Source organism: Eschrichtius robustus, chromosome X (genome assembly GCF_028021215.1).
Source record: "Eschrichtius robustus isolate mEscRob2 chromosome X, mEscRob2.pri, whole genome shotgun sequence".
Classification (NCBI taxonomy): Eukaryota; Metazoa; Chordata; class Mammalia; order Artiodactyla; family Eschrichtiidae; genus Eschrichtius; species Eschrichtius robustus.
The window spans coordinates 26,162,559-26,175,179 of record NC_090845.1 but is presented as its reverse complement, the minus strand read 5'-3'; positions in this window follow the sequence as shown (position 1 = coordinate 26,175,179).

Here is a 12,621-nt window from a genome sequence, read left to right as displayed (position 1 = left end):
TTCTGAGACGAGGCTGCCTGTGCACTGGGTTCTATAAGGACAATAGGCTGCTTAGTGCTGTGGAACACAGAACCCTATAAGTAACCATTTATCTACAACCCTGGTGCAAGATGGCCCCTTTTCGCCACCGTACCTTCATCTGCACAGTGCCCTGGGGAACCTTCCGGCCACCAGACTTGCCACCAGCTAGGGTTCCAGGATTCCTGCCAGCTGCCAGCCTGTGTGCACTCTGGAGAACCAAGAACTGTGTTGCTCTCTTGGACGACCAGCCTGCTCACCGGTGGTGGAAGGAGACCATTTCCCCTCATAGCACTACCATACCCCAGGGGAACTGTGGGCCTGATGTTGAAACCAGAACACCTTTGTTCACAGTACAGGCCTCACTAAGATATTATCTGCACTTCCAGCCCAGGAATCATGAACCCTCTAGGCCACCGTCTGTCCTTCCTGTGGGGACCCCAAAGAATCTTCCTGCCACCAACATGTCCATTCACTAAGGTTCCGGGGATCTTTCAGGCTCCCAATCACACTTACGCGGTGGAACCCAGGTTCCTCCTATTAGTCTGTCAGCAGGACAAGACATTTTGGTCAGAGTCCATCTTGATTTTTCAGTCCCTGGGACTCTTCTGGATATGTGCCTGCCGCTGTACTGGTGCCATGGGAGGCAGCTCAGGACACCATCTGACCTGGCACTGCTGCCCTGAGGGCCCATTTTGCAACTATACTTCCTAAAACCTAGGGTCCCATGGGTCGTGGCCAAATCTTGTGCTGAGGAACACATGGCCCTACTGTGAACCATACTTTCCAGTATGCCTGTGCCCCTGGTCCCACTCAGGCACCTCACTCCACGTAACGTTAATGCCGTGAAGGCCCTTCTGGCCCTAAATTTGTAATCAAAGTCTGCTGGTGTGCTGGGTACCTGGGTGATTTCCAGCCGCCAGTTTTCCCACATGCTGTTGAAACCAGAACATTTTCCGTCCTAATACAGGCCTCGCACTGGAATACACTGGGCACTTTCAGTTAAGAAACCTGAGCCCTTTCAGCCACCATACTTCCCCCCAATGTGGGTGCACTGATGAATTTTCCAACCACCAATGTACCCCTTCGCCATGCTTCCTGGGTTCCTTCTGGCCTGGAGTTATCCTGCTTGCCTGGGAACCAAAAGTTCTTTGGCCACAAGCCTGATAGTGTGATACACAAACTAGAAACCTTCTGGTTACCAGACAGGCATGGGAAACTATGGCCCTTATAGTCCTCAGCTGTCCCATTTGAAATGGAACCTGGAATCCTTTTGTCAAGAGCCTTTGCAGAAGTTAGTATACATAGCATGCTCTGATCACCATCCACCCTAGACCCCAGAATTCCACGTGTCCTAAGAGCTACTAGTTGGCCTGCAAGCTGGGCAACTGTGTACCCTTCTGACCTTCACTCCTCTTGTAGGATGTAGAACCTGTAGCCCTTGGGCATCCTGTCCATCTTGATCTCTAGGTTCCTACAGGCTCTTCCAGAATGTGCTGGTACACTGGGAGCACTTCCAGAGACTGTTAGCCTGTATGCTGGGTCATTTCTCAGACCAGACTGCCTGCCCTGGGTTCTAGGAGAGCTCATATGGGCACTAGCCTTGTCCAGTGCTGTGGAACACAGGGCTCTACTGGAAGCCATCCAACCAGAACTGTGGTGCAAGGGGGCCCTTTTCACCACTGCATTTCCATCTGGGCTGTGCCATAGGGAACCTTCTGGTCACCAGACTTTCTAACAGCTAGAGTTCCAGGTTTCCTATTAGACTCCAGTCTGTGTATGCTCTGGGGAACTGAGGATTCTTTAGCTACATGCCTGCCTACCTGTGACTGAAATGAGAGCATTTAGTTTATGGCCCTAGCATCCCAAACAGGAATAGAGGGCCCTTCAGGCCTTCAGTCAGCTTGCAAGCTTGAGAATCATGAGCCCTCTAGGCCATCGTCTGTCCTTCATGCGGGTTCCCCGGTGAAACTTCTTCCCCTCTTCCTAGGGTTCCGGGGATCCTTCAGGTCCCCAGATTGTCCTTAAATGATGGAACCATAGGGTCCTCCTACTAGGCTATCAGCAAGATGAGGCCTTTCTGCATGGTTTCAATTGTGCCCTCTCAAGTTCTGGGACTCTTCCTGTCACTTACCTGCTACCTCGCTGGTGCCACGGGTAGAAATTCTGGACACCACCTTCCCTGTGGGCCCTTTTGGTCACCAGACTGTCCGTACACTAGAGTCCCACGGACCCTTAAAGGCTCTAGCTAGATCTCATGCTATAGATTATATGACCGTTTTGAGAACCACATGTCCAGCACACTGGTGTCCCTTTGGCCCCTGTTACTTCCATCATGTTAGTGTCAGGAGGGCCTTTCTGGCTTTCAGGAATTTCTTCCCGCCCACATTCTCCTGGCATGCTAGTGACCTGGAGGCTTTGTGGTTATCATTTTGCAACTCTGCTGCTGAACCAGAGCATGTTCAGTCACAGTACAGACCTCAACTGGGTTACCCTTGGCCTTTTGGCTCAGCTGTCTGAGTCCCTTTGGCTACTGTAAGTCCTGCCCTCCCCACTTGTTGGTGCCCTGAGGAAACTTCCGACCACCATCAGGTCTATTCTGACCTCTAGGAACCTGGGGCTCTTCTGGACATGTGCCAGCCAGCATGTTGGTACTCTGGAGCACTTCCAGACATGTTTTAACCTTGCACTGATACGCTATGGGCCTTTTCTGAGACCAGACTGCTTGTGTACATTTGCCCACTATAGTGCTGTGAAATATAGGGACCTGTTAAGCAATCATCTTTCCAGCACAATGGCACTTCAGGGGACCCTTTCAGCCACCATACCTCCAGCACACTAGTGCATTGGGGAACCTTCTGGCTACCGTCTTCCCACCATCTAGGGTTCAGATGTTCCTGACTGACCCCAGCATATCCTCAGGCTGAAGGACCAAGGGTTCTTTGGCCACCAGTCTGTCCACTTGCAGTAGAAATCAGACCATTTTAGGTTATAGTATTGGCCTTCCCCAAGGGTACCATAGGGCTTTTTGGACCTTGGTCAGCCCACAAGCTGACAAAGCAAGAAACCATTCAGCCACTGTCTGTTGAGCTTGTGCCTCAGGGAACATCCTGGCCACCAGACTCCCCACCAGCTGGGGTTCCAGCCTTCCTCCTACTACAGCCTGCTGGCATTCTATGAATCCAAGGGTTTTTCTGTTATCGGCCTGCCAAACTGTTGTGGAAACTAGAGTATATTCAATCACATAAAATGCCTGGAGCTGGGGAATACTGTTCCCTCTGGCCTGAAGCCAACCCACAAGCTCAGGAAGCTTGAGGCTTCGGCTATCCTTTGCACAGGGTTTCCTGGAGAAACCATTAGACCGCCAACATACTCACTTGCTAGGGCTGCAGGGTTCCTTCCAGCACCCAGTCAGCCTGAATGCTGGGGAACCAAAGGTTCTTCAGACATCAGTCTATCCTTGTGATGTAGAAACCATAGCCTTTTAGGTCACTGAACAGGCTTTGCACTGGGGAACTGAGGGACCTTCCAGCCATAATCCAGCACATGTGTGTATAACATAGAACCCTCTTGGGCACTGTCCCCTTGGCACATTGGTATCTTTGAGGACCATGTGACAAATAGCCTGTTTACCTGCTAGCATTTATTGCGTTCTTATGGCTTTCAGCCAGCCCTGGGGCTGGGGAACTGAGGGGTCATAGGCTATCAGCCAGCCTACTTGCTATGGAACTAGAGCCTTTTCAGCCTTGTTCTATCCCACCCTCTAAATCCCCATGGCCCCTCCATACATGTGTCTGCTAACACATTGTTGTCCTGGGGGGAATTCCAGATATTTCTGTCTTTGCACTGATGCCCTGGTGGCCCTTCTAGCAACCAGACTGCCTGTACACTGCTGTCCCCACTGTCCCCAGCAGTGTCCCCATACACTGCTGTCCCCAGGGGCATTATAGACATGAACCAGATCCAGTGCTGTGAAATATATGGCCCTATTGGCAACCACCTAGCCAACATTCTGGTGCTTCAGGTCCCCTTTTGCCAAGCTTACTGCCAATACATGCTGTTGCCCTAGAAAACTTCAAGCCAGCCACTTCTCTCCAGTTAGGCTGCCAGGAGTCTCTCCAATCCCTAGCAGGTCCATGTGCTGGGAAACTGAAGATTCTTCTGCAGTCAGCGTACCTCTCTGTTATGTTAGTGTCAATTCAAATTAGATTTTGCTATTACTTGAGGATGTTAAATGCAATCCCTATGGTAACCACAAAGAAAATATGGATAGAATATATACAAAAGGAAATTAGAAAGGAATAAAAATGGTTCACTACAAAAAATCAACTAAAATAAAAATAAGGTAGTAATAAAGATACAAGACATACACAGAGCACATAACAAATTAGCAAAAGTAAGTCTTTATCAGTAATTCCCTTAAATGTTAATGGATTAAACTTTCCAATCAAAAGGAAGAGATTTGGTAAGATACATTTAAAATATGACCCAACTATATGGTATCTACAAAAGACCCACTGTAGATCAAAAGAAACAAATATGTTCAAAGGGAAAAGAATGATATTGCAAAGATATTCCATGCAAATAGCAACCAAAATAGAGAAAGGTCACTACACTGATACCTTTTAAAATAGATTCTAAGTTAAAAAATACTATAACAGACAAAGGAGGGCACTGTACATTGATAAAAGGGTCAATTCAACAAGATATACTAATTATAAACCTACATGCAACAAATAGCAGAGCCCCTAAATATATGAAACAATGATGGACAGAATTGAAAACTTCAATACCCCACTTTCAATAATGGATAGAACATCTAGACAGAAGAGCAATAAAGATATAGAGGGCTTGCACAACACTATAAGCCAACTAGAGATAACAGGTATTTATAGAACAGTCCACTAAATAACAGCAAAATACACATTCTTTTCCAATGCACACAGAACATTCCCCAGGATAGACTGTATATTGGCCACAAAACAACGTTAATAAGTTTTAAAAGGTTAAAATAACACAAAGTATCTTCTCTGACCATAATAGAATAAATCTAGAAATCTGTAACAGAAGAAAAATCGAATAATTCACAAATTTGTGGGAATTAAATAACACACACTTAAACAACCAATGAATCAGAGAAAAATCAAAGAGAAATTAAAAAATAGTTACAGACAAATGAAAATGAAAACACAACATAGCAAAACACATGGGATACAGTAAGAGCACTGCTCACTAAAAAAATTTATACCTGTAAATGCATACATTAGAAAAGATGAAAAAGACTTCTTGTTTCTGGCATGGCATGTAAGGAACTTTGAAATTATCACTCTCATTCTTACAACAAGAAAAAACTGAACAAACTGAAAATCAGCATCTCTTTTTAGATCTATCAGAGATGAGGTAATACGGAAAACTGCTGCTCTCCAAATTTTAGTGACACACAGAAAGATACAGAGAGCTGGCAGAAGTCCAGGAGCACAGACAACCACTGGAGCAACTTTCAGTTCTTTTATCCAGCACATAATGGTTGGCTTTCAACAGAATAATTATAAGCCATACTAAAAGACAAAAAACACAACTTGAGGAGACAGAGAAAGTATGAGAATCAGATTTAGAGTGGCAAAGATTGTGGTAGTATCACACCAAGAATTTTAAACAAATATGATTACAGATGGGTAATGTAAGCAAAGAGATGGAAATTCCAATAAAAAATCAAAAGAAAATGCTAGAAATCAAAAACACTATAGTAAATGAAGAATGCCTTTGATGGGCTCAGCAATAGACTAGACATGTAGGAGGAATGATTGAGTAATCTTTAAGATACGTCAAAAGAAACTTCCAGGACTTCCCTGGTGGTGCAGTGGTTAAGAATCTGCCTGCCAATGCAGGGGACGCAGCTTTGAGCTCTGGTCCAGGAAGATCCCACATGCCACAGAGCAGCTGAGCCCATGTGCCACAACTACTGAGCCTGCATTCTGGAGCCTGAGAGGCACAACTACTGAAGCCCGCATGCCTAGAGCCTGTGCTCCGCAACAAGAGAAGTCACTGCAATGAGAAGCCCATGCACCGCAACAAAGAGTAGCCCCTGCTTGCCTCAACTAGAGAAAAGCCCACGCACAGCAATGAAGACCCAATGCAGCCAAAAATACATTAATTAATTAATTAAAAAAAAAAGAAACTTCCAAAACTGAAATGCAAAGAGAAAAAAAAGAATGTAAAGACAAAATGAGATATTCAAGAACTGTAAGACAATTACAAAAGGTGTAACGTACACATAATGAGAATAACAGAAGAAGAAAGAAGAAAGGAACAGAAGAGATATTTGAAGTAATAATGACTAAGAATTTTCAAATATTAACAACAGACACCAAACCACAGATGGAGGAAGCTGAGAAAACACCGATCAAGATAAATACCAAAAAGTCTACTACTAAGCATGGCATATTCAAACTGCAGAAAATCAAAAACAAAGAGAAAATATTGAAAGAATCCAGAGTGGGGGAAAACACTTTACTGAAGAGGAGCAAGGATAAGAATTACACTGATCTTCTCTTTAGAAACCATGGAAACAAGAAGAGAGCAGAGTGAAATATTTACAGTGCTGAAAGAAACAAAAACCCATCAACCTAGAATTCTGTACCCAGAGAAATTATCCTGCAAAAGTGAAGGAGAAATAAAGACTTTCTCAGACAAACAAAAATTGAGGTAATGTGTAGTCAGTACATCTGCCTTGCAAGAAATGTTACAAGAAGTCCTTCAGAGAGAAGGAAAATTATATAGGTAAGGAACCCAGATCTATATAAAGAAAGGAAGGCTGTTAGAGAAGGAATAATCACTTTAGACATCATGTTCTAAATACACCAATAAAAAGAAAGAGACTGGAAGAGTGGATAAAGAAGACCCAACTATATATCCTCTACAAAATCCCATTTTAAATATGAAAACACAGATTGATTAAAAATAAAGAGGTAGATATAGATATTACATGCTAAAACTAATAAAAAGAAAGCTGGAATAGCTATATCAATTTCTAACAAAGCAGGCATAAGAGCAAGGAAACTTATCAGGGATAAAGAGAGGTGTTAAATAATGATAAAGGGGTCAATTCTCCAAGAAGACATTACAAGCCTTAATGTGTAACATTAACTACCAACAGAGCAGCAAACTACATAAGCCATAAACTGATAGAACTTCAAGGAGAAATGGTCGAATCCGCTCTTATAGTTGGAGACTTCAACACCCCTCTATCAGTAATTAATAAATTCAACAGGTAGGAAATCTCTAAAGACAGAATTCAACTGAACAGTACCAATCAACTGAATCTAACTGACCTTTATATAATAACTCATCCAACAACAGCAGAATACACATTTTCATTATGTTGACACTGAAAATTAACAAAGATAGACCATATTCTGGACTACAAAGCACAACTTAACAAATTTAAAAGAATTAAAATAATATGTATTATGCTCTCAGATCACAATAGAATTAAGCTGGAAACCAATAACAGAAAGTTAGCTGGAAAATCCCAAAATATTTGGAGATTAAACAACATGCTTCTAGATTACACACAGGTCAAATAACGAGTCTCAGGAGGAATTAAAAAGTATTTTGAACTTAGAAATATTTGAAATGGAAATGAAAACATAACATCAAAATTGTGAGATACAGCAAAAGCAGTACTTAGAGGGAAAACTATAGCATTGAATGCAGCTATTAGGAAAGAAAATCTAAAATGAATAATATAAGCTTCTACCTTAGAAAACTAGAAAAATAAGAATAAATTAAATCTAACATAAGCAGAAGAAAATAAGTAATAAAAATTACCAGAAATCAATGAAATTGAAAGCAGGATATCAACAGAGAAAATTAACAAAACCAAAAGATGGTTCTTTGAAAAGGTTAATAAAACTTACAAACCTCTAGACTGACTAAGTAAGAAAAAGAAAGAAGACGGAAATCACTAATATCAGAAATTTTTATTTCTGATATTAGTGATTTATTTATTTCTGATATTTCAGGAGCCAATTACTGCTAATTTCATAGTTATTAAGAGGATATTAAAGGATTATGAGGAACAGCTCTATGCCAACAAATCTGATAACCTAAATGGAATGGACCAATTCCTTCAAAGACACAATCTGCCAAAACTTACACAAGAAGAAATAGATCATCTAAATTAATAACAACAAGAAGAAATTTGGAACTAATAATAAGCAATTATAGCATATTTGCAAAATACAGCGTTAATACACAAAAGTCAATTGCTTTCTTACATAATACCAATGGACAATTGGAATCTGAAATTAAAAACATAATACTATTTACATTATCACCAAAAATATTAAATACTTAGGTATAAATCTAATAAAATGTGTCCAAGATCTATATGAGGAAAATGATAAAACTCTGATGAAAGAAATGAAAAGAAATTAATGGAGACATATTCCATGTACATGAATAGGAAGACTCAATTTTGTTAAGATGTCAGTTCTGAGACTTCCCTGGTGGTGCAGTGGTTAAGAATCTGCCTGCCAATGCAGGAGACATGGGTTCGATCCCTGGTCTGGGAAGATCCCACATGCCGTGGAGCAACTAAGCCCGTGTGCCACGACTACTGAGCCTGCACTCTAGAGCCCACGCACCACAACTACTGAAGCCCGTGTTCTGCAACTACTGAAGCCTGCGTGCCTAGAGCCAATGCTCCTCAACAAGAGAGGCCACCGCAATGAGAAGCCTGTGCACCACGACAAAGAGTAGCCTCCGCTGGCCGCAGCTAGAGAAAGTCCGCACACAGCAACAAAGACCCAATGCAGCCAATAAATAAATAAATAAATAAATAAATCAGTTCTTCCCAACTTGATCTAGAAACTCAATGCAAACTCAACCAATATCCTAACAAGTTATTCTGTGGACACTGTCAAAACTAATTCTTAAGTTTACATAGAGAGGCAAAAGACCCATCATAGCCAACATAATATTGAAGAAGAACATAGAGGAGTGACACTACTCAACTTTAAGACTCACTGTAAAGCTATAGTTATCAAGATAGTGTGGTGTTGGGGAAAGAATAGAGGAGATAAACGCAACAGAAAAGAGAGTTCATAATAGACCCACTCAAAGTCAACTTGTCTTTGATAAAGGAGCAAAGGCTATTCAATAGAGAAATAATAGTCTTTTAACAAATGGTGCAGGAACAATTGGAATCTATGCAAAGAAATGAGTCTAGACATAGATATTATATCCTTCACAATATTTAACTCAAAATGGATCAAAGAGCTAAATGCAAAACACAAAAATATAAACCCCTAGAAGATAACATAGGGAAGCATCTAGATAATTTTGGTGTTGGTGATGACTTTCTAGATACAACACCAAAAGTATGAGCTATGAAAGAAAAAATTGGTAAGTTGGACTTCATTTAAATTAAAAACTTCTGCTCTGCAAAAGACACTATTAAGAGAATGAAAAGAAGCCACCAACTGGGAGAAAATCTTTGCAAAACACATATCTGATAAAGGATTGTTATCCAAAACATACAAAGAACTCTTAAAACTCAAGATTAAGAAAACAAACAACTCAATTAAAAATGAGTAAAAAATATAAACAGGCACCTTACCAAAGAAGAAACGCTGATGGCTAACAAGCATATTAAACATGCTCAACATCATATGTCATTATGGAATTGCAAATTCAAACAACAAGAACCACTACACTCCTATTAGAATGGCTAAAATCCAAACCACTGACATCGCCAAATGCTGGGAAGGATGTAGAACAACAGGAACCTTCTCTCATGTTGGTGGGAGTGCAAAATGGTACAGCCACTTTGGAAGAGTTTGGCAGTTTCTTACAAAACTAAACATGCTCTTACCATACAATTCAGCAATTGCACTCCTTGGTATTTACTCAAATAAGTTGAAAACTTATGTCCACACAAAAACCTGCAAACAAATATGTAGAGTTTTAGCTTTATTCACAACGGCTAAAACTTAAAAGCAACCAAAATGTCCTTTAATAAGTGAATGAATAAACAAACTATGGTACATCTATATAATGGAATATTATTCAGCAACAACAATAAATGTGCTATCAAGTCCTGAAAAGACATGGAGGAACCTTAAAAGCATATTACTAAGTGAAAAAGCTATGACATTCTGAAAAAGGCAAAAATATGGAGAATGTAAAAAGATCAGTGGTTTCCATGGGTTCAGGGGAAGAGAGGGAGGAATGAATAGGTGGAGGACAGGTGCACCTTACTAGGGCAGTGCAACTATCCTGTATGATACATGGCATTATACATTTGTGAAACTCCATATAATGTACAACACCAAGAGTGAACCCCTAATGTAAATAATGGATTTTTAGTTAATAATAACATACCGATATTGATTCATCTATGACAACAGTTATACAACACTAATGCAAAATGTTAATAATATGGGAAACTGTGGGCAGGGGTAGGGGGAGAATAGGTATATAAGAACTCTGTATTTTCTGCTCAGTTTATCTGTAAACCTAAACCTGCTCTAAAAATAAACTAATAATTTAAAAAAGAAGAAATATCAAATCAAAACCTAACTTTACACCTTGAGTAATTAGGAAAAGAAAAGCAAACTAAAACTAGATCTAGCAGAAGGAAGGAGTAGAAATAAATGAAACAGAACAGAACAACAATAGAAAGAATCAATGAAACCAAAATTTGGCTCTTCAAAAGGATTAGCAAAATTGACAATCCTTTAGCTAGACTAAAAAAGAAAAATAAGAAAAGATGCAAATAACTAAAATTGTAAATGAAAATGGGAGGATTATTAATGACTTTTGAGGGAAAAAATGTATTATAAGAGAATAGTATGAACAATTGTATGCCAATAAGTTAAATAACCTATTAAAAATGGACAAATTCCTAGAAACATGTAAATTGTCTAAACTGACTAAAGAAAAAAGAGAAACCTGATAGACTTAAAACATGTAAAGAGACTGAATCAGTAATCAAAGACCTCCAACAAAGTAAAGTCTATAACCAGAAGCCTTCACTGATGAATTCAACCAAACATTTAAAGAATTTACACTAATCCTTCTCAAACTCCTCCAAAAAATATGAGAGGGAACATTTCCTAACTCATTATTTGAGGCCAGCATTACCTTGATACCAAAGTTGAATGAAGGCATCACAAGAAAGAAAATTAGAGATCAATATCCCTTATGAATATAGATGTAAAAATCTTCAACAAAATACTAGCAAACAAAATACAACCAAACAAAATACAACAGGATTGAAAGCATTAAAAAAATTATATACCATGATCAAGTGGCATTTAATCCAGGAATGCAAGGTTGAGCATAAAATCAATCAACATAATACATCACACTAATATAACCAAGGGAAGAAAATACACAATCATCTCATTCAACACTGAAAAGGCATTTGAGAAAATCTGATACCCTTTCATCATAAGAACTCTCAGAACACTAGAAATAGAAAGGAACTACCTCAACATAATAGAAGGCATGTATCAAAAACCCACAGCTAACAACAGACTCAATGCCGAAAGACTGAAAGCTTTCCCACTATGATTGAGAACAAGACAGGGATCCCTACTTTCACCACTGCTATTTAACACTGCACTAGAATTTTTAGCCAGAGAAATTAGACAAGAGAAATAAATAAAAGACATTCAAACTGAAAATGAAGAAGGAAAACTATCTCTATTCACCAATGACAAGATCCTCTATGTAGAAAATCCCAAAGAATACAGAAGAAAATTATTACAGTTAATTAAAAAATTCAGCAAAGTTGCAGGGTACAAAATCAACACACAAATTCAATTATATTTCTACATCAGAAATGAAAAGTCAGAAAAGAAAATTAATATAGCAATTTCATTTATAACAGCATCTAAAAGAACAAAATACCTGGGAATAAATTTAACCGAGGAATTACACAACGAAAAGTATAAAACAATGCTGAAAAAAATTAAAGAAGGCCTATATATTCCTAATATAAAGTAGAGTGTTCCTCTGAAATCTTTTGTAAACTGAAATGGCGTAAAGCAAAGAAGCGGCTACCTGAGGACACATCTTGCTAATGGATGCACAAAATAAATTGAGGTAAAGCACAGATATTCACAGACACAGTTCATAGCTATGGCAACTTGATGCTGAGTGTATTTCCCAGGGAAAGAGCTTGGTGGTGCCACTCTCGCTGCTCAGGGCGCTTGCTGCCTCTATAACAGCTCCCTGCAAAAGAAATGCTGAACGCTATTTTTGCTTTTTGCCTTTTCTTGTAAAAGTGAAACTCCTCTTCAGAATTTTTGAAAAGTTGGGGATACCTGTACTACCCAAAGCAATCTACAGATTCAATGCAATCCCTATAAGTATTTGAACAGTCTTTTTTTTAACAGAAGTGCAAAAGCCAAACCTCGAATTCACATGGAAGTGCAAGGGGCCCTGGATAGCCAAAACAATCTTGAAAACGATAAACAAAGTTGTAGGACTCACACTTCCCAATTTTAAAACAATGCAAAGCTACAGTGATTAAAACAGTGTGGTACTGATATAAGGATAGACATATCAACCAATGGAATAGAATTAAGAGTT